Source organism: Eutrigla gurnardus (genome assembly GCF_963514095.1).
Source record: "Eutrigla gurnardus genome assembly, chromosome: 7".
Classification (NCBI taxonomy): Eukaryota; Metazoa; Chordata; class Actinopteri; order Perciformes; family Triglidae; genus Eutrigla; species Eutrigla gurnardus.
In genome coordinates this window covers 19844720-19863631 of record NC_139921.1, presented here as the reverse complement: position 1 = coordinate 19863631, position 18912 = coordinate 19844720, and the positions used below count along the sequence as shown (strand labels likewise).

At 44.3% G+C, this 18912-nt stretch overlaps 1 protein-coding gene across 3 annotated transcripts in view; it reads left to right on the top strand.

Annotated features, from left to right (window-relative positions):
* The window catches only part of dcdc2c (doublecortin domain containing 2C), a gene marked incomplete at its 5' end in the record, with an annotated part of 39497 nt that overhangs the window by 13489 nt on the left and 7096 nt on the right, over positions 1-18912 (top strand). Inside the window, 2 exons of one of the 3 annotated variants that reach the window (XR_014597423.1) lie at positions 37-92; positions 1179-1298. The exons of 1 other annotated variant lie outside the window; for it this stretch is intronic. Of the gene's footprint in view, positions 1-36; positions 93-1178; positions 1299-18912 lie in introns of those variants that run through there. One more of the 3 variants, XR_014597424.1, reaches the window with a different exon arrangement.

The window sequence follows — 18912 nt, the reverse complement described above, 5'->3', positions numbered from 1 at the left end:
ACACATGCACAATTTTTATCTCGTCTTTTGTTGCAGGAAAAATGAAACTTTAACAGCCGTTGCTTTGCTCCGCGTGACATTGATTCAAAAGGTATGTACAAATAATACAATTTGATAGCTCATTGATTTAACGGCTAATCTCAGATAGATAAAACACAATGCAGAGTGTAGCAGAGCTCCGTGCACAGCAGGGCACAGCATTGTTCATACCACCATATGGGGATACAGCATGTTCCATGTTATTAGTACAACTTGTGAGCATTACAGATGCTTGGTGTGGATATTAAGTGCTTTTGAAATCTCTCAACAAAGCTCTGATATTTTCAACGCTAATCGCTAATATTCTGTGGATGCCCACTACAATACATCTTAGGAGAATACATATTTATCCGCTGCTTCTTCATTCACCCATCCTTGTAGAGTAAATGGTATCCTTGGGGGATAGTCTTTGCAGAGGGAGAGCGCACGCCTTTGTTAACTACGGTAAAGTTGGAGGAAAATGTATGCTTTTCTTCTCATTCATCATACACATGTCATGAAAGGCCTTCAGAAGACAGCAGCTCCCAACAGTAATAAGTTGCTCTTTTTTTAACCTTTACATGGCGTAAAATAATAAGTTCTAACGACCGTGTGTTGAAAAATCAGCCATTGTGATGCGGGAGCGAGGCGTCTGCGTGTGAACCCCGCCGCACTCGACACGACAGGCTCTGTGAAGTGCACCACTGCCCAGTTACACATTAGCTTTGATTGCCGGTTTGTTCTGCGCGTAACCCGTAGCTTTGAACCGCGTCTCCAGATGAAAGCCAACCTTGTCCACACTGCGTCCACTGTAGACCGCTGCTGTTGCTTATTTGCTGCAGGCATGATCAAGGGCTCTGGGACTATTTTTTTCTCTCTCTCTATAGTTCTTCACCATGCAGGGGATGAGCATTATGTATAATTTATCATACAATACATCCCAAGACAGCAGCCCATCTCGACTCCATTTTAATTTAATGCCTTTTTCTTTCTTCCCCTGCATCTTGTGTTGACTGTGGTCAGCGAATGATACCACTAAGGTTTGCCTTTGTTGTGTCCAGCAGATAGACTTTGATATTAGCAGTTCCCATGGTGAGAAGCATCTCCACTCAGTGCTTACGTCTCTCTCTCCCTCTCTGTGTTTCTCTTTCCTCTACGAGCCGGGGCCACAGAATACAGTGTCAGACTGCTAAGGACCAGACGTCCTCGTTCTCCGCCGTCTCCAGAAGCCAGCTGCTCATGTATAAGATGAAACAGTGTTATAAACCAAATAAAAATGTCTTGCCTCTTGACAGCCCCACCGTGAATATATGGCCTCTTATTTCAGCGAATATATTGCATAATTATGTATGGTTATGAATATTACATGGCGCCTCACACTGAGTGCATGGTAAGATGCCTAATTGCGGAGTTTAATTATTAAGAAGCAAAGGTCCTGAGCGGGTTTTGTGAGAAGCACTTTTGATAAATTATTTTTTGCAGTTTTCTGATGAATTATTTTGGGGGGGGGGGGGCTTGTGTCTAATCAGCAGGCATAGTGAACGGCGTAACTGCTCTTGAGAGAGACTTATCTTCCCATGGAGAGGAATTACTATGCTGATTAAATCCACTGAAATCAACTAATAACTTAATGATATTGGAGTGGATCAAAAGAATGAATCACCGCCTCTCGTAGCGGTGGCTGCGAAGAACACAAGGGCACGGCGATGGGTAGAATGAGGGCTGTTGCCGTTGACCTCGGGGCACAGCTTTAATATTTCTATGTATCATGAGGGAGAGAGAGAGAGTGTGTTGGTATGTACTAAAGCCAGCCAAAGCACCTCCTATTAAACACAGTGTAGTGGTGCTTTACTTTATACTTCATATGAAGCACTTCAAGGAAAAAGAAAAAAAGTCCAGAGAGGCTAACTAAACAAGGAATAATAAACTAGATCTCCCTCAAGTACTGCCAAAGCCACAAGACACAGCTGCTTGTATAACTACAGTGCTATTGCTACTGTTCCTCTTCAGCAGAGCCGAGGCGCCCACACAAAAAAAATAGTCCTCCCTTAGTTATGTATTCAGATCAAGTGCACTCAGTATGCAGGAAAGTTTAAGGCTTGACCTCGGTTTTGTGTTGGGGGGAAAAAAAAATGTGCAAATGAATGAAACAAGCGTGTTACTTCAAATATAGAACCGGTGGCCCACGATGTATTCTTTCATAAAGCTAATGGCTGTAATGCAGACAATAAGAATCATTGACCCACTTAATGGCGGTCCCCGTGGCACGCTGTGACGAGAAAAGGTAGTTCGCCACGATTGTAGGATCAAGCGCCGGGTAATCGCTGGGCTCCCTCCTGCAAAATGCATGTCGGGTTCTCGCCTTTTATTAAATGCAGTCGAGCTGCTTTTTTTGTTTTTTTTTACTCCAGCCCAGCACAAATATGTGAATAATTGATTGATATCGATGTGAGGATCACCTTGTGTGTATCCAGTAGTTTGGTTTTGAGGTCTCCCGTGGAGGGCATGGAGGCCCGGCCTTCTGTCAATAACACATCAGTCGTCTCACACGGCGGCCACTCCGACCGGCTCAAACGCTTCAGCGAGCAGCCCAACAATTGTTCCCAGTGTGATGTCTAATCAGCTATTCTGCTCGGAGAGGAAGCTCGAGGCGGAACGTTTTTTTACAGGTCTGTTTCAGTCAGGGGCTCCACGGAGTTGGTCTGGAAATAATGGGTACACTCTAATTCTAGCTGAGATATGATTGCCGAGTGGTTATAATTGATTGATTATAGTTTATTGCACTCAAAATAATAATTGATGCCCGGTCAATTAGTCTGTTGTAATCGTCGTTTTGGTCTTCAGTTGCTCTTTCTGCTTTTTTTTCATGCTGAAGGACTTATTTTCAAGAAACTAAGATTTAATATCGACTCTGTGGGGGGAAAAAATTCTTCTTTACAGCAAACGTCTTCAAGCTATTGGGCAGGATCGATGCCTTGCTCAAGGGCACGTGGTGGCCATTGTGGAAATCTTTTATTGGGCACTCACAGTCGCAGCCTGAACAGGACAAAAGTGCCTGTAAACTTTCGCCTGTTGTGTAAGCTGAATAAGAAATTGTGCGAAGGTCATTTTATACAGAAGTCTCGGCGTGCCTCGGGACATGTATCGAGACTCCTCGCCGGCGAGATGGACAGGTGGTGTTATAAAAAGACCTCTTTGCCACTGACATCATCCAGAGCCACCAAGCCACCCCCCACCTCCTCCCTCCCTCTCTCTGTCTCTGTTCCAGCCTGGTAGCTGCCCACTGTCTGAAGCTAATGGCTGGGAGCACAGCTAAAAGCTCTCAGTGTGATAAGGTATGGTGGAGTCAGAGAGAGAGAGTGAGACAGAGTGCTATATCTGTGAGACCATATATACTGATTATACAGTGATGAGGAAATGGTCTAAAAATAAAAAAACAAATGCTACATGATATCACTGCACCCAGATTGCTGACTGCAGTGTTTGTGGTCTTATCCAGATGGTTATGAAGCGGGGGACGACGGTGGGAGCCGAGACTTACTGCAGTCCGCCCGGCTGACCTTCCTGATGTCGTGCTTGATAAAAATCTGTTTTTGCAAATGATTAACGTACAAAAGTGTGAGGACTTCATTGATAAGGTTCTCGCTGTTTTAATCCGTGGTAGTTAACGGCAGAATTAAGTCATTCAGTAGTGATTCCGCTTTCCGCTGAATATTGATTTGTATTGGTGCTAATGTCCACGCCATATTGTTCTTATGTAATTTGTTCAGCCTTCCCTGTCTGCAGATGGTGCCACCAGACTAGTTTACTGTTTACTGAGACTACCTTCTGTACTCTCCTACTGCTTCCTCTGTCTCTCTCCAGCCCCGTGTTTTTTTCCTTTATCTGCTCCCAGACTGGCTTGTCCACAGCAAGATGGATGTGTGCATTCCCAGGGCAGATGGCCCCGTTGTTACTCTGTGTACCCGGCTCACACTTTAACACCCGGTCTGCTTGTCTGGCCTGACGTGGGCCATTGCCTGGGGAAAGGAATCTACTCCTACTCCATGCAGCAAACATGCGTGTTGTGCAGCTAACCACATGGGTGCTCACACCTTTTTTTTTCTTTTTTTTTAATATATATAAGGAAGTATAGACTCCAGCAGACTGTGTGCCAAACTCACAGATGGCTTCTTTCTTTAAGCATCACACATTTTGCTGTGAGCATGCTTAAATACATGCATTCATTTACATAGTGAGTTATTTGTTTTCTTGACATTTACTCGTGTATCCATTGGGATATTTACTATGGAAAGAAGTCGTTTTTTAGATTGAATTCCCTGCAAAAAGAAAAGAAAAGCCCAGACAACTGTACCGTAATTTCAATATTCAGGGTCTTGATGTACCAAATTAATTATAAGGCCATTCTTACCAGTTATTCTTTCCTATGGGGTTAAATATTCCAGTTTTGGTTACAGAGAAAAGAACATATTTACTAATAACCTGCCATAGCATAATTTTAACTTGAGGCGAGTTTTGATTTACAATAAGATTATCAAAGTGATGAATGTACGTGATACATTCTTTCAGGAGCTTCCAAATGTTTGTTTCTTTACTAAACATTGATTCATTTGAGATTCAGGCTTCCTATGAATATGCTAATGTGGCCTGATGATATTTTTAATTCTCAGCTCTACCTGCCTTTCACTGCTTACCCTGCAACCACGTAATTAACCTGTTATTGTACATAGACTCACAGAAGGACTCAGTAGAGTACTGATCCCTACTGTTGTACTGTTGCTGTATAGCTGACTGCACAACTGTGTGGATAATTAGCAACACATCCAGGGTGCTTCTTTGAACAGTCGGATTAACCGAATGAAACTTGCCTTTTTTCAATTATAGTAAGCATCTAAGTATTGCGACTGTATTGCATGTGTTCAACCTTTTCTTCTTCTTCTTCTTCTTTTACACCTCCTACCACATAACTACCTCTAATTGGACACCGTTTTGCGTGACGGCAATCTGTACCTTTTTGATGGATTCGTTCCATTTCATTGCCATGGTAAACTTTTATAACAGCTATCATTTACTGGCGGCATGGACCGAACCTCTTTAGGAGATCTGCGCTTGATTTCTACGCGGTGATCTAAGCATGATAAATCACTGGCTGCACATAAATTATATCAGTGGAATATCAGCGGTACGAGGCCTTTTTTCCGTGCGGACATATGTAAATCCAGCCGGGGACGTTCGGCTGTGCGAAATTGTGGGCCTTTGTCTTCCCCTCTAACCATACAATTTATTTCATTTCAATCTCGGCACGCAATTGGAATACTGTCCCTTAGCTACTTCTATCATATGTAATGAATGTGCTGCCCCAAAGGTGAGAGCCGTAATTGATTAAAAACCATAATGTTTTTCCATGCCTCGGTGTAGTCAGTGATAAGGATATCTGTGATGTGTGAGTGGGCGTCCTGCATGCATGTGTGTGTGTGTGTGTGTGTGTGTACATTTGCATGTCTGTGCGGACAGGATGGGACATCAAAGTCGTGTGTGTGTGTGTGTGTGTGTGTGTGCGCCGTGGCTCGGTTTCATCCCGGCTAATGAAGACGCTGCGAGTGTGCTTCTGGGTCACAGTGGGAACACGCACAGCGAGGTCACTTCAAAGGCGGGATAATGACGGATTAAGTCTAAATCATGGGCGCGCTTTAGTCGCTGTCTCACATCGAGCCTGTCGCTTTGCATTTTATTAACAAATCATCGCAATATGATCGGGTGAAAATGTGCCTGCCTTAATTTCCCCTTGTCCGTCTTACTCTGGGCAAATCCTCCACATCCAGATTAGTGGATCGTGGTGGGCCTCTTTTCTTTCTTTTTTTTTTATAAACCCTTGATGGCGATGAAATATTCTTTCATTAGTGTCCATATATCTCCTCGCGTGTTGGTGTTTTAATGCACTGCTCTTTCTGCACTTCCTTATTGCTTTGTGTTGTGTCCGTGACAGTGATCCAGCTTTTCATTTATGGTCGCCCTACAGCTCCTCGGCTTCTTCTGTTCTGCATTTATTACCCGCGGCCCTTAGCTCCCACCCGGTGAACAGGTAAAGCAGATATTTCTGTATCGTAAAGTGAGGCGTCATAATGCTAACAACACTTCAATCTGTACGCCAAATAGAAATGGTTTACAGGGGGGGCGACACTCCAAGATTCTAGAGCTCTTAGCGCTCTTATGTGTAAGAGGATGGCACATAAATATACTGTTTCGTCTTACCCTCGCACTTCGACCTGAGGCCTGCTGTGCCGGTGAAGTTACAGGTATGTAGGAAGCACTCGGGGAGGTCTAATTGCCGTTGGAGTGATGTATCCCCCCCTAGACCCTCCAAGAGCACTCGAGCAATCGTCAACAACTCTTCCAAGCAGTTAGAATCAAGGAAACCGAGAGCGGGCTGGCTAACTGAAAGGCTTGTTTCTTATGGAGAGGAGCAATGTCAGGAAATAGCCAATTTGTTCGCAGAAGTTAAGGTGAAATGGGTCTAGTGTGACAGACGACACGAACAAGAACATTGTCAAGATGAATTCAATCTCGTACCTAAACAATCATTAAAAATGAGATAACTAAAGTAAAAGTTTGGGGTATTTATATCTCCTCCAGGAGGATAATGCAACCTGTGTGTGACCGTGCATCTCTGTGTCTGTCCACGGTTCATCTCTCATTCTGCCGCATGCAAACTGCAGGATATTCTGGGTGACCTCTTGTGGTTGCAGTGACTCACACTTTCTTAAAAAAAAACAACCTTTTATTACATGTCTTAAACTGCCGTTGCCTGCCTGTCGACTCCTCACTTAACCGGCCCATTGTGATAACACAGACTCTGTGCCCGGAGACATAGTGGGGGGGAAAGAGTCTGCTCTCTTTTTGTCTCACCGCAAACGTCTAAAGCAAATACCAATATGCACGCTCCGCAGACAGCTTTGTGAGTTTAATTTTGTTTTTGGCAAGATTGTATGAAATGTTGAGTAGTGGAGTTCAAGTGTAACACTCAAAAACTCGGTCCTGAAGAAGCTAATCTACGCCCCTTAGAACGATGTGCGTGAGGATCGGTCAGACTGACTGCCAGCTGGCAACCTGAGGAAACAATTACAATGAGATTTTTGGTTTCGGACTTTGGCAGATGATTATGTGTTCACGTAGAAGCCCATTACTCTATTACCGTATTATCAGCTGTTGGTGGGACTAAACCATTCAAAGACATCACTGTGGACTTAAAAATTAATCCACACCTTAATGGATAAGGAAACTAATCGGTGGTCGCAGCCCTAATCCCGGCTACCCTGGATGGTAATATACACATTCCTGTTAAATACATTCACCCATTACAGAAACATAATCCAGCATACTGTACATACATGAATGACCTACTGTATAAGTGTTGAATGAATACTTAGTAGAGGATTACAGAAGCTGAACTGGGCCGTCCAGCTTCTTGTCCAGAGAAAGCAGCAGGGCCTCGTCTCTGTGGCAGCTCCCATTTCACCTGGGTTCTCCAGTGTTTAATTGGCCTCATTATGTGATTAACTTAGCAAATTTACCCCCTTACCCCTCAAGGCACAGCTTTGAACACTGGCAGTCCACAAAACCCTCCCAAAGTCACTCCATCACCGAAAAAGCACAACATCAGCGTTTAGGCCGACTATCGCGTTCCACTGGGAAGTCTTCACTTTTTTTTTTCGGCAGAGACCGTTTGCCTATATTAACCTCGGCACCTTTGACTCAACACACTTCTAAAACGGGCAGTAATTCATTTCAGGATGATTAGCAATATATCATTGTTTCCTTAGAAATGCCCGGCATGCATATTATGTTGCCTATCACACTTAATATGCTTTGCAAGATTTCTGCAAGCTCTGTAAATTGTTGTATTATGCATGGCCCCGTGTTGATGTTTGCATTCAGACCTTAGCCTTGCTCTTTCAACAAAAAACTGAGAGGTTGTATATATGAAACATAAATCTGTTTTATTTCAGGGGTGTAAAAAAAAAAAAAAAAAGGTGCGTGTTGTAATGCAGCAGCCTGTTCCTTCTGAATTAGACGGGTGTAGGTGTCGCCTTTGCTTTCTCAAATCAAGCACGGCCGCGGCCGTGAGTGAAAAGAAACAGTGGATTGTCCAATCCAACGCGGAAAATCTAATATTTTGAAAGCTCCGGTTGTTTGTTTGCGGGTTTCGTAGATATTGGTTTCATTCTGTCGACGTCCTCGGAGGATAGCGCGGAAAATGAAAGGAAGATGAAAAACAAAGTCCGTGATGTTAATCTAGCCTGTCATCACTGAAATCTCACAGGTCCTCCGCGGGCTCCCTGACAGTCGGTAGAAACGGCCGGTAAAGTGCCAATTTTGCCGGACCACTTGTTATTTGTCAGCAGAGTCATAGGTTTGCTTCCTCGTTTAATAACCAGTGTTGGGAGAAGGTGATGAAGGGGGGGGGGCTGTGTCCATGTGCAGGGGGGACAGCGGGGTAAGGGAGAAGTTTACAAATGGGATCCATCATTTTTCATGCACAGGGGTGACATCCCTCCGTCAGCCAATTTCGCTCCGATAGGCCCCGGTCCCTTGGTTCATTGATATCTGCATTAGGGACCTTTGTTAAAGGTCTCATCTAAATGCATTGAAAAACGCCTGCTCCCTCTGTGTGCCTCCTCCCTTTTAACAGCGGTGTGCGCGCATGCATGTTGCTTGTGCAAAGATTTGCCGACTTGGCTTTTGTCTACATTAAGGTTAGTCTTTGTGGCAAAGCAGTGTGGTGTCACTGAACCTGGAGAGGGAAGGAAAAAAAAAAGAAAAAACAGAAATAAATAACAGCCAGTGAGAAAAAGCATCAACAAAGCCACTATAAACGGCAGCTGTTCCAAGTGTTGTTAGTAAGTCTTGTAGTTTAATAAATCTACCCAAATTCACGGCGAGAGAATTGGGACGTGACCCCTGAACTTGTTTAAAGAACAGGCCAGGAGGTATTGTGAAGGAGCTTGGTTCAAATTGATATAAATATGGCGGCGCTTTTTTTTTTTTTTATGAAGTTGGTTGGAGTGGACCCATTAAACAAAACACTTCAGAGCCACTTAATTTTCATCCCACTAAACCCCACCCCACCCCCCTTCCATGTCCCGCGCTCGTACCGTCCTGCAGGTTCAAAAACCCAACCTGACTGTACATCCCTTGCTACCATTAAGAAGATTTAATTTGCTATTCCTGTCCATCTATTTCGCAGAGCCATGGCCACGACACCGCCGAGGTGCTGAGGGGCTAATGTGGCTGTCAATCCTCCGTCCTCTCAGCTACAATCTCACGGCTTAATTTCCACACAGATCCGAGTACCCTCCAGCCTCAAGAGGTCTCATTCACATACTTGAATCAGAATTGCCCCCCCCACCCCCACCCCCAACTCTCGTGTCCAGTAATTCCTCGACACTTTGGTTACAAGCAATGCCGCACTTTGATATTTTTTCATTTTTTGTTACACAGACTTTCAAAGTAAGAGGCGAGCGACACCCCAGCTTACTCCATTAATATATTTAATGTAAATGTATGTCGGGCATTTCATTTGCGGCTTTTAGGTAGTTAGGCTATAATATCTCTCAAAAGATATATTAAGAATAGTAATTAATAAACTTGATAATCTGAAATTGACTAATAATGTGGTGCTTGAGGACATCCCCGCAGTGTGGTCCCATAGGGATCCCATTAAAAGTCTATAATCTATAGTTGTGCAGCTTTGCTATATGATTTGGCTATGTTGCCCTTGTGACAATATTGAAATCCACTTTCAAATGACTTTGGAATTTAATAAATGATGTTGAATTTGCAGACCCTCGTGGTGCATCGCGGTCGCCGCTCTGACGTCAGCGGCGTCGTGTCCCGGAGTGTTTACGGGGGGAGAATTGCACCGGGAGCGTCTGTCACCGCCTGTCACCAGTTTGAAGAGCCAACGTGAGTCTTTGACACCCGGCTATCATTGTTGTCATCCCATTTTCAGGTCCAGGAGAGGACAGGTCCATGTTGATGTTGGTTAGTCAGAGCCGTTTTTAATAGGGTGAATTAACAGAGAGGCCACTTCTGAGAATCAAAGGGCGGCGGTACACATTCTTAATGCTCACGCTCTCTTTTAAATAAACTCATCGCCCGCTCTACTCTTTTATCACGGCAGGCGGAAAATGTCAGCGCCGACTCAAACAGGCCCAGCTGAAGCTCCCGAACACGGGGCGAGATTGGATGCGATATCAGTGCAAGGGTCACTGACAAAAGAAATTGGGTTTTATGCAGAGCGTGCCTCAATACACACATACAACTAAAGGTAAAAAAAAAAAAGCAAAGCCCCCCTACCCGCTATTTTCGACCCATCATTATTTCTCATAAATCCCAAACTAGCCAGGACCAGTGCCTTTGACAGCATGACTGATGAGTTTGCCGTTGTGAATGTCAAGAGAAATGGTCTCCCGCACCTTATCTCTCCCCTATTTCTCATTGTGAGAGAGACTTGGGCTTTTTTTTTTATGGAGAAAAGCCACAGCCGTTGTGATGAGCATTACCCGGTGATAATGAAGGGCACGCCGCTGTACTGTCAGCCTCTACAGGCAGACAGGCAGGGGAGGCAGGCAGGCACCTGCTGGCTGCTGGGAGACGTTGTCCATTCATGCGTTTGTGTGCCCTTATACCTTTATCTAGAGCCCAGGATAAATGAACATATTTATTTATTTACACTGTCAGCGCAGTGATTGCTTTATCTAGCCCTGCCTTCATTCATTGGGGGAAATGTCAAGAGGTAATCAAGTCAAATGGGCCTTTTTTTTGTCAAAGCTATTCATGGATCTGATATTATATATTGAAAATATTTGGGTGATGGGTTTGTAAAATGCTCCTTCCTGACATGTTTGAAGATGTTTCCGTCGTTTGATTATTCATACGATCCACCTTTAAACCACATATAGTTCCATACACTAATGGGGGGAAAAAATAGAAGCCATACATACTTAATGTTTGGGTTTTCACCATGAAAGTCTTAGCGCTCATTGAACGATTACGGTTTGTTTGAGTGCTTTCTAAATGTTTTAAAGTCGTGTATGGATATTTTTTCCCCCTAACACTGCTTTCGGAAAAAAAAGAAGAGAGAAAAAAAAAAACCACGTCTTGATTTGATGAGCCTGCTTTCTAGTCCCACAGGCGAGCCACATATCCCACTGAGGCTGCATGAAGGGGCTTTTAGTGATCCTGCCTGTAACTTGGCGTGCACACCTGCCAGCGCAGACGAAGGATAATGAGCTTGGACCCGGGTCTGAGCGGTGACTATTAGTCAGGAAGCTGCATATTTATGACGGCTTTAAGAAGCATTTATTGCCTAGTTTCCCCTAGAACATTGTCTGCAGAGACCTGACAGCTTTCCTTAGAGATTAGTCTCAGATGCCCCCTGTTAGGTGGCGGTCTGGCCAGAACGAACTCTCCCTGCTGCTCCGCTGTCTCCCTCTCTTTCTATATCTTTATCCCTTTACCTTCTCTCTTTTACCCCTCCCTCGTTGTGTTTCTCTCCCCTCCCATCCCTCAGAAGTTTCTCCCGCAGTTTGTGTCACTGCGTGTCCTCTGGTAACACTGATACAAATCAGGGTTAAAACATTTGTTTACTGTGAGAAAGGGAGCGAGAGAGAGAAACAGCGGCGCGCTTAAATGTCAAGGATGATGAGGTGGGTCAGGGCTGGCAGTGGCGTCGCGATTACGGCTGTTTTTCGCCCACCGCATCGTCAGGAGCCCTGACAAACCGCACGATTTATGCTCGGGGAGGGCTAAATCTTCGAGCTTCCCCAAGAAATTAAATTCACATGTTATCGTTGAGAACATCCGTCCTCTTTTTCCAGCCCCTTCCAACACCGGTGTCAGGGGCAAAGGAATGCGTGTTGTCAACCTGCGGCGTTCAAACCGAAGAATAATGGATCCTGGCGTAAGAAATCATTTCTGTCTCGAAAAGCAACGCTCATCTGCTCACCGTCGATGCCTCCTTTAACCAGATATATAAGTACTTGCAGGCTTTTCGGCATACATGCGAAAAGTTTTGATAGCATTTTTTTTAACGACTTTTGACGGCAGGAAAACCCCGAGAAGGTTGTCAACTATTTGGCGCGTTATATGACAAGCGAGCGCGCGCTCCACGCCCGTGTGTTTGCTGAGAGCCTTGTGTATGAGCTGTATGATTCTTTCATGAGCTGCGCGGTGGCTGGCCTTTCATAGGCGTGCTCTCATTGAGCACTTAATCAATACCTGTCATCTTGAACTCATCCTCTAAAGTAGGCCCCGGTTCTCCGTCTGCCCCCCCGTAATCCATCTCCATACACCTATTTGAATTTGTATTACGCACTAAGAGGAGCTTCTTCGCCATCAGAAGACTTAACAGATTGTTTAAGGGGGCCCTCAGTACGTATTTTCATAAGCACGAGGACTGGTTTATAAAAATCAATACAAGGGGCCAGAGGATCCGCCGCACTGTGGTAAAGCAAGGGGATGTGGGGGGGAATTTTCAGATCCAGAGGAAGCCAATTTGAGTGTCTTGGTTTTTCTGATTGTTTTGTTAACGCTGGTTTTATTGCCGTTGCTCAGCCCTTCTGTCTGTCTATTTGCTTTGGGTTTAAGGAGTCACCAAAGGTAATTCATAGTATCCCCCCCCCAGGAGAGTATGTGATAAGGCACTTCTAAACATGCTCAGTTACAGGCTCAAAAAACTGCTCAAGAAACCGCTTTTTCTAAATCACTGGGAGAAGTTTAAGAGTTTGTCTGAAGTAAACACTAATATTATTGGAAGACACTCTATGCATTTAAGGGTTGGCCGTTACTCAGCCGTTATGATCCGGTCCAGCAGCTCAGCCTTATTGCACAAGCAGATGTGCAGTGATCCCTTCTCTTAACACTGTTAAAAAATAGTTTGTGAAAATTGGACCTTGAAGAATTCAGATTGACTGAGTAATTGGAGGTCAATAGAAAGCAATGCTCCACGACAGAGCTGAACCCCGCAGAGAGGGGGAGAGAGTGAGCGAGATAGGAAGGCAGCGAGAGGAAGAGAGAGAGAGAGGAGCCAGCAGAGTGTCAATCAGTCTGCGTTTTGCCCGCGTTGCCCCTTAATTTAATCACTGTTTAATTACTGCTGTCCCCTGAGGGCCGCTCTGTTAGGTTCAGTTACTGAGCTTTTTTCCCCTTCCTCTGCCTCCATCTCCGGGTGAATATTTAGCCCTCGGACACTCTAAAGCAGGCCACTCTCTCTCAGAAGCCTCAGCAGTATTTCAACCTTACCTCGGGGCCCCCTCGCACAAATCTGCTGATGATAATGTCAAGGGCAAGCACATATGCATATGTGTGATGAAAGCTGCCTGCAGGAGGAATGAGACGCCGCAAACACACAACTTTATCCAGCGGAGCAAGGGTAGTAAAAAAAAAAAAGCTGGGAACTTGTCTCTAAGAACCAGCTACCCAACCCGCCGCCCACGCCTTCAGGACAGCCCACCCCCTCCCCCGTATAAGCCTCCGCAAGCATGGTTGGATGGGGATGCGAAATCCAAGAGCAACCCATCATTTAAAAAAAAAAACCCCGCTGGAAGGTCAGGTTTACATAAACGCTCCCTGGTACTGCGTAATATGTGCTAACATCTATGGCCAAACACAGTGCACATGTTGTGGTTTCTCTGGATTACCAGCAAGCCCACCACCACAGATCCTAGAACGGGGTGGGGGGGGGGAGTCCGGGGAATAACTCACATTTAGCTCTTAAGCTACAGCAATCAATATAAATTTAGCATGGTAATGATCAGGTGCAGGGGGTGTAAGTCTCCCGTGCCTCGCTCTCTCTCTTTTCCTGGTACATGCCACTGCTCTCCGGCTCCCAGAGGCCTGTGGGTAACACAGCCGAGGCACCGCGCCGCACGTCAAAACCTCAACCGAGGATTAGGGAGAGGAGGGGGGGAAGCAAACAAACAAGGCTGTCTCGGAGTCTTAGCGACAGGCACAGCCAATAGCCGGCGCTAGTAATGAAGCCACTGATGGCACACACACCTCGGCGACCCCCCTCGGCCCTCCACAGATCCCTGCCTGGAGCAGCAGAGGTATTTTAGACTGTGTTAAGGATATAATGGGACAAATAGAGATGATGTGGTGAGGGGTGTGTGTGTGTGCGTGTGACTGACTGATAGATGAGATGCTGTCTCTATGGGGAGGGTCCGTGATGATGACTATCGCCAGAGGAGGGGAGTTGAGACAGTTATGGCTCCTGGGTATTCAGATTGGAGTGTTGACAGGTTTATTATTGAAGTTTGGTTTGTTTCCCATCTCTCTCTATCACTGGAGTGGTGGTGTCGGGGTGTGATAGTCACTCTCTTCGTCTGTGGTTTCCAACAAGTGGGCTGTTTCTACACCCAGCCTTTTTTCTCGCCACTATGGCAGCAATCTCAAGGCATCCGATTGGAGGCAATAGTGTTAATTAATTGAACGCTGTCTATTGTTGTGTTTTTTTATATTTTATTTTTACACTGCGCGAGGCGGTAACACACCGAAATTGTCTGTCGGATTGTAATCCCTCCAACACAGGCTCGCCGGCTGTATTTGTGTCAAGCAGGATGCCTAGCCGGAGCATCAAGGCACCCTAATGCAATTGACGACCCGCTGCCTCTGACATTAATAAAGATGGAACATGTACAGGAAATTAAACTCTCACTTTCCCATTGTAATGAGATCTTATCCATCATGATACTGTTTACCTCACAATCAGATAAAATGATCAAATTGAAGCTCAATCAGGGCCTCACGCAACGCCATGGCTGTAACCTGCTGGCATTACTCTTCTAAATGGATGGAAAAGTGAATGGGATTTAAATAAAGACTCTATATGTTAATGGGCAGGGTTTAGCTCCCCTGGTGATCCACTTTCTTACAGAGATGGAGGGGGGGGGGGGGGGGTTTGAGGGCAGAGGGGGGAGCATGTAGCCGGCACTGAAGATGAATGTCAGTAGTTGTTGTGTTGTACACATTTTCTAATCCTCCTTCTTCTTGCTTTACAAAAAAAAAAGCAGGAGGGAGGAAAGTGAAAATGTTGACCTCAGTAAGTGTCTCGTGGACCTCCGTGTCCTAGTTGGCCACAAGAGGGAAGTAGCTAGCTACAGAGACGGAACACGGGGCAGCAGGTTCACAATCACACTGGAGAGATATGTGAGATGTATTAACTAGAAGGTATTATCATCTGCTTTACTTTGACACATTACTGGATTTTTTTCTTCTTCTTTTTTTTTATCACATGAGCCTGTGATCTTTGATACAGAAGAGGGGACAGTGCTATGGACAAGGAGATGAGGCAATGTGGGATTTAATGGCACTGGCTTTTATATGTAATAAGGGGCCACTGATCAAAGGTCCACAATACTCCAAAGCAGCTAGGTTGCACTCAGGAGGGGGACCAAGAGCTCTCCAGCCTGGGCTGAGTAAATTGCCAGATCAGCTAATCAGAATTCAACTGGAAGATGTAAGTTAGTGGAGACTAATTGAAGACCGATTTAAGGGGCATCCATCTGGATATGGCAACCCTCTCCTGCGCTCCTCGGTAATTTCCGGTGAATATTAATAATGTTTTCTATATAAGTGTGTATGTGTGGAGTGGGGAGGGTTTTCCAACTGGAGCAACTAAAAAGCCTCAAACATACAGGAGGAAATTACTCTGAGGATATCTCAAGCAGACTATCCATTTACTTGCCCTCTTCACTCCTCTCGGGCGAGGGGGAAGGTGATGGTGGAGGACTCGTAAAGAAACGGCGCATGTGGGATGTTATCAGCACCTGCTCAACATGGGCACATGAGCCAATTAGACATGTATGGGTGTACGTCGCCCTCGTCGACACGATGAGAATCGGAATCTCCGGCCGCGTGGTCCTTCTTGACCTGACTCACGTTTAGATTGGATGTTCCACTGGAGAAGGTTCGGTTAATGAAGGGTATTGAGCCGCAGCCCGATCAAGAAGTACCAGGATGGATGCAACCGCAGATTAATGAAGTTGCGGGGCTAAGAGTGGAATTGGATTTGCATAAAATGCTCGACGAGGATTAATAGCGTTATGTATGTAATAGAGGCAGTGCAGATGCTTCGGAATAAATGGAGGTCTTACCTGTGGACTGCTATACTGTACATATGCACTACCAGCGGAGGAAGTGGTACTCACGTCCTTTACTCGTAAAAAATATCGTAATAAATACCCTATTATAAATAACAACTTTGAATTCAAATAGTTACTTTAGGAAAAGTACAGAAACGTTATGAGCAAAATGTAATTCAAGTACAAGTACTCATATTATTACAGATCAGTATATCATTCTGTTTTTATCAAATGCATGTATTTTTTGTTTGGCAATGTGGAGCCAGCATTAGATACTTCATAGTAGTATACTGAAACATATGTTTTAATGTAAAAAAGTAACTATAAAAGTCAAATAAATACAGTGGAGTAGGATTAGATTGGATTGGGGGGGGGGGACGCTGTGGAGGGATATGGAGCTGTAGTACTGTATACCTCCACCCCCCTCCCTCACCCAAGGAGGAGGGTTAAATGAATAAATGAGACCTCAACCACGTTCCTTGGAAATGTAAACAAGCTAAAATGATATTAGTCATTGAGTCATCAAAAATATTTTAACTTTTTACAGGAAAAGAAAAGATTTTTTTTTCTTTTTTTATGTAAAAACAGAAATTAATAATGGAACAAAGGTTCACAGGATTAGAACTTGTCAAATTTATTTTTTTCTCATTTCACTGTGACTTGTGTTTTGGAGATTTCGTGCTATTTAAGCCACCTTTTTCCTTCACATCGTCTTCACATGATCCATGTGCTCAGTTTCCATGGATTCGATTCAGTGACCCGGCGACATCATTTTTTTCCCTGTGCTTTACAGTGGATCCAGATCTCACAGTGAAAACACCGGAGCACAGAACATCGTCAATATGGCATTCACAACATGCTGTTATTTCCCTCAGGACATGGAATCACACATTTGAAACAATCCTTAGGGGAGATATTTAGACGACGGACCGATCCAAACCGCTAGTAACTCAAACCTCGCTGTCACACCGCTGCCTTTAACAGAAAGGGCAAAAAAAAGAAAGAAAGAAAGATAAATAAGTCAATAGATGTATAAACCCTTTCATCTGCCACAATCTGCAATATACATGTAAAAACAGGCACAAGAATAATAACATTTTGATATGATGCTATTATCTGTGTCCGAGACCTTAGGGTCATCAGAAAGGTCCTGAGTGCGTTTTTAGTGTTTTTGAAAGATGCATAATCCCGTTTCCCAGTCCTACATATCCCCCGTACTTGACAGAGTAATATACTGTAGAGGTATTTAGAGAAAATGATGTATCCTAAAAAGCTGTCATCACCGTGGTGATTCCGTTTAGGGTATGATTACTGTCCCAGATGTCAGCGATGATGGAGGAAACAAGGAGCAGTGTTATTAGTCCCCGATGCCTGACAGCCATAATGCCTTTCCTATTTTACAACCTAACTTTGTCTTGCTCCACAAGGAGAAAATGTTCACTATGCTGCTTTGATATGCCTGGCTGCGTGGAAGCTGCTTTAGGAAAAAGAAAAAAAAAAAGAAACTCCCACCGCACCGACAGGTGTCTGATTTCTACACCACGGCTAGATGCAGATTGCCGGTGGAGATCACGATTTGTGTAAAAATAATAGTGTATCTGGAAATACTTGGCCCAGGATAGGTCTACATGCTTTCACATGAGGCGTGTTTGAGGAGAAATTATACAACAGTGAGGGAGCGATTGTCGTAATGATAGATCCCTAACCAAGCATTTTTCATAAATGGAAACTTGGGCTTGGAAAGAGTCAAGAACGGGGATGTCAAAGTGTGAGACAATTTAGAGCAAATGTTTTTGCACGAAATTGCTGCATCATGGATGCTCGGAACGCGTTTAGGTAATAGAGTTCACATCTGAGTATAGAATCAGTGCAGACGTGAAAGTTTCATTCACAGCCTAGAAGAAGTTTGAACAAGTCTTAAATACAATTTTTTTTATTGAAGGGTTTACATTTGATGTAATGCACTGCCGAAGCATGAATAAATGGAATGCTTTCTACATATATTTAACACTTATGGTATATCAAGGCTCCCCTTCCAATGCCATTTTATTCTGGTATGCAAAATGGAAGGTCTAACCTGAGGGTATGACAATATGATTAGAATGGGAAGTCATTCCCCCTCCATCCTCACGGCCACTGTGATATAAATATAAGGAAGTGATTAGGAGGGTAGAAAAAGCTTTGGTTCATTTATATTTCATACCATTTGAAAAAGTAATCTGACCTATAGAGGCTGTGTCTCATGCTGGATATGGAAGTAAGGACGCTGACATCTGTATGAGATTGCTTAATTTCAATGGCATTACTGCATTATTTACATCATTAAAAACTAAGACTACTGTATAACCCATATTCAGGGGGACAAATGCATTAATACTAGGTTGGAGATGAAAATAAGGTGACAGCATGGGCACTTTGCAAAGAGATATCTGAAATCAGTCGGATCTGTCTTGCATAATGTAATGGTTATTACGTTTTGGCTGTATATATGGATATCTGTCAGGGAATATGGCATGCTGTTAGCGCGAGATCACATCACATATAGTGGAGAGTTTGACATCGGGGAGACACTGGTTGAACTCCATACATTATAAGTGTTGGGCTGCATCAGTTTCAAGTTTCACAACATTGCCCTTGTGGTTAATAATTAGATGTTTTGCAAACACTTTTTATTCAATTATGAGAGAGTTGGGGATCACCAACGCCTGCTCGGTGCCTCTCATCATCTGATACTGATGCATGGAGGCACCTT